The following is a 4,783-nucleotide window of genomic DNA, read 5'->3' on the forward strand; positions in this document are numbered from 1 at the left end:
GAATCTTCATATAGCAATGAAAAGCATTCACAGTGAGTGGCAAATTGTATATTTTTGATGTTTTTGTAGCCTACTCAACCATGGTTTGAATTTTTTAATAAATGAATTTTCTTTACTTATTTGTGCTTGTTTTGTGGTATCACCTGCACAGTGCTGAAGTGGAAAGACTAGCGATTTGAGGGATCTCGTTGTTGCATGTATGTCCAACTGTTCACTGTTTGAGATGTATCTAGTCCTGGGATCTGAAATTTCTATTATTAAACTTAGTGTATCATTGATCTCATTTTCAGTCAGTTTGGTCTTTCCAATGTAAACTTCACTGCATATATTACATTTGATGACATGTGTTAAATTATTTGATGAACAAATGAAGTTGTTTTCACAATAAAAAGATATGCTGATTTAAATTTGTTATGTATCTTCAGTAAGTTTAGTACAAATTATGAATTTAGAACCACACTTTTCAACTGTTTATAGGAAGTAATTTTGAACTGGTAAACAGTTTTTTGCCTTTTTTGTGGGGGAATTTGGTTGTCTTTTGCTATTAATTTTTATGATTCATGTGTCATTTGCATTCTTGGGTCTTGGCTCAATAATGGTACGTTCTGATAGGTAGCACTAAATGTCTCAGTGTTTCTTGTGGTGTGTGTTGTAATAATTGTAATAAAAGGTAGAATTTTGGATGTATCTGAACTGTTTTTAGCCTTTCATAATTCTTCAATGTCTATTACTTTGGCATGTTCTACTCTATTCTCTGTTATCTTAGTCTTTCAATTAATGCCTGTTTTAATTCTTGGACCTTTTTATTCTGCATTTCAAGATTGGAAACAATAGAATGAAGTTGTAGCAAAGTTAAATGGTATATTTGGTTTGATATGTTTTTGGTGGCATAAGGTAACAAGTAGGTACTATAAGCTGCTTTCTCAGTTTTTTCATGTTTCTTCAGTTTTCAATTTTTTTAGTTTGATATGATATGTGGTTTGCACCTGAAGAATATGTTTGAATATTTCTCAACATATGAAACTATTACTAGCACTTAAATACATGTATTGTGCTCTTTACATAAATAATATTTATCTCTCACCAAATGGAGTACTTTTAGTGTTGCATTTTCTATCGTTATATATAATATGGGACAGTACATTATATACATATATATATATATATATATATATATATATATATATATATATAATATATATATATATATATATATATATATATATATATATATATTTATGTATATATGTATGTATGCATGTATGTATGTATTTGTATATATATGTATCTTAATATATAAAAAAGAGTGTGTGTGTATGTTCCTTATGCATTCAAAAACTGAGCTGCTGATGTTGATGTATGAGGTATCAAAAGATTCAGTAATATTTCGGTTACCAAATAAAGTATTTTTTGCGCAACAACTCTTCCTTACTACAAAGACAACATTGAAAATGAGGTCGGGTCACACAATTTTGAGGTCTTTAGCTAAAGGAGGCATCTCTGCCTGAACAATCTATGTTTTAGAGCATAATGAAAAAATGTTTAACATACATAGGCATAAGAGTAGCTATGTGATAGGTAGTTTGTTTACCAACCACATGGTTCTGGGTTCAGTCCCACTGCATGACACCTTGGGCAAGTGTCTTCTAGTATAGCCTCAGGTCGACCAAAACCTTGTGAATGGATTTGGTAGATGGAAACTGAAAGAAGCCCATCGTCTATATGTATATATATATATGTGTGTATATATGTTTGTGTGTCTGTGTTTGTCTTCCCAACATCGTTTGACAACCGATGCTGATGTGTTTACATCACCGTAACTTAGTGGTACGGCAAAAGAGACTGATAGAATAAGTACTAGGCTTACAAAGAATAAGTCCTTGGATCGATTTGCTTGACTAAAGGTGGTGCTCCAGCATGGCCACAGTCAACTGACTGAAACAAGTAAAAGAGTAAAAGAGATACATGGAGTTTTACCAGGGAATGAAACTTTGAAGGTGTACCATCAACTTATTAGTATTATTTAGTATATAACCTTTTAATGTGAAGAATGTTTGTCTATGTTTTGTTTAGCCCAGAGTTGCCTATGATGTAGCAGACCCATTGCATAGATTTTTTTTTTCTTCCGGAAATATTGTAAATCTGTGACTTACTTTTGATGAAAGGGTGTGTTTTAAGAGAGATTTGGCTGCTATTTGTAGTAGCTCAAGTTAACACAGACACACCACTGCATGTGTGTATGTGTGTGTTGTGTTGTGGTGAAAAAAGTACTTTTTCTTGGAATATTTTGCACCCTAATTTTTAAAGAAATCTGGACATCTTTCTGACTGCTAGCCATTCAACTTCAAATTACAATTGTTAATTGTTGGAAGTCAAGTAGACTGAGATGTGCATATACTATTATCGTATGGAGTGGAAGTTCAATGTGAAATTTTGGACTCATTATCTTATGGTAATAATCTATTGCCTTAAATTTGAAACCATTTAGTCTTAAAACACTATTTTATTGGGTTTAGTCATGATTGGGTATAACCTTTAAAAATTTAATTGATCATACTGACCTCAGTATGTATTTCAATCTGGCATTTATTTTATAGAACTCTGCTTGATGAACTGCTAATTTTGAGAGATAGTGGGACACAGTACTTGATTTAACAACAAATGTAAACTCACGCACATACACACATATTAGGTGCAAGAATGATTGTGGTTGAGACGTTTGCTTCTCAACCACATGGTTCCACATTCAATCCCTCTTCATGGTACCTTGAGCAAGTGATTTGTACTATAGCCCAAGGCCAACCATAGACTTATGACTGAATTTGGTTGACGGAAACTGCAGCGTTGTTCATCAGAAAATTATGATAAACATGTTTATAAAGAAGAGTTTTTTGCTTCATACTCCTCATCTGCTGATTCTGCCCGTAAAAAAAGATACAAATAATAGTGTGGCTGTAGGTCATAACACCTAGACAATGACAAGGTGCATTGCTAGTATATATATATTTATATATATATATGTATGTATATAAAATACAGTGTACATTTAAACACATTAAGAGTTTTCCATCACAGGAATCCCTTATGCTAGAAAGAACAGCTAAAGTCCAACCACTAATTAGGGATAAATTCTTGAAGGGAATGAAAAATAAAACATTTATCATCTATTTCCTGGACTTCACCTAGCAAATTATTTTATTTGCTAAAATTAGTCAGAAACCATGGTCCAGGAAATAGATGGTAAATGTTTTTATTTTTCATTCCCTTTGAGAATTTATCCCTAATTAGTGGTTTGGACTTTAGCTGTTCTTTCTAGCGTAAGGAACTGTTATGATGGAAACCTCTTAATGTGTTTAAATGTACACTGTATTTTATATGAATAATATATAGTCTATTGACTAATTTTTCTATATGCTAGGCCACTGGTAGTAAAAATTTCTAAAACCTATATTGCCCTGATATTATTAATTATATATATATATATATTTATAATACAAATGGAGAAACAATTTAGTTGGTTCATCAGCTTTCAGATATTAGAATGTTGACTTATTTATTCATTTAACAAAAATGAGAACCTTAATAGCATACATATATACATTATAATTCAATACATATAAGATAAGAATACAATTATAAAAATCATAATATAAATTAGAACAAATATAGTAGAACAAATATAGTATTATTGGACACTCAGGAAGGAAGGAAAGAAGGAGGGTTTAACGTTTCGAGTGGAGCTCTTCGTCAGAAACATAGGAAAAAGAAAGATCCAAAGAAGGGACGACGGAGGAATAAAAAATCGCCAACGGTACACACGCGGTCACATTTTAAATATATATATATATATATATGCGAGAAAGAAGCAACAAGAATGGATAGGTTTTTAGTACAATCGTTTCATACAAGGACAGGCTTTATTAAAAGTTGTAAAAATTACAGCATATAAACGTGTCCCGTACTCATCAGCTAAAATACATGTAAGTTCTCTAGACATCCTAGTGGTTGAAGCTATACTCATGAAGTAATGTAGATAATTAAGTAACATAAACAGATTTCCAAAGTTCATTAAAGTTCTTTAAAGATGATGTACAGTTTTATCACAGAATTTTAAAAAAGTTCTAATAGCATCACAGAGAAGGTGACCTAATCCATAGAGCACATATGAACTTCCAGAGATATGATGAGGGATTACATACTCACAGAAGACAAATTTATCCATTGTTAATCACAACGAGGTGGGTCTCAATTCCTGCTTATTAGCATTACAATGAGGGTGAATTAATCCTTTGTATAGATGCACAATTTCCAATGGTGTAGATGTAAGTTTCCAGAGAAATGAAGAGGAATTTCATATTCACAGGCGATAAATTTATCAATGGTTGAACACAATGAGGTAGGTATCAATTCTTGTTATATGATTAGGTATTTGCCACATTAATCACATTACTGCTATTTACAAGAGGCTGTAGCTATTTAACTTTTAAAGGCTGAAGGGCTTTCTAGAGAGGCCAAGAATAGAAAGGGAAGGGAATAGAAGAAAAGAGAGAAAATAAAGGAGGAGGGAGCAAAAAAAGGGGGGGGGGAAAGGGGACTAAAAGAGAAGAGAAAAGGAAAAAGAGAATAAGAAGAAGAAAACAGAAAAAAAAAAAGAGAAAGAAATAGGGAAAGAAGGGAAAAAATAAATAAAAATAAAAATAAAAAAGAGGGTTCTAGTTATACAGACGAATTAGTAGACGGCAAGTCTGGTTTTAATTTACAGGCATCTAGGAACTAGAGGAGA

This window comes from Octopus sinensis, unplaced genomic scaffold (genome assembly GCF_006345805.1).
Source record: "Octopus sinensis unplaced genomic scaffold, ASM634580v1 Contig14310, whole genome shotgun sequence".
NCBI lineage: Eukaryota > Metazoa > Mollusca > Cephalopoda > Octopoda > Octopodidae > Octopus > Octopus sinensis.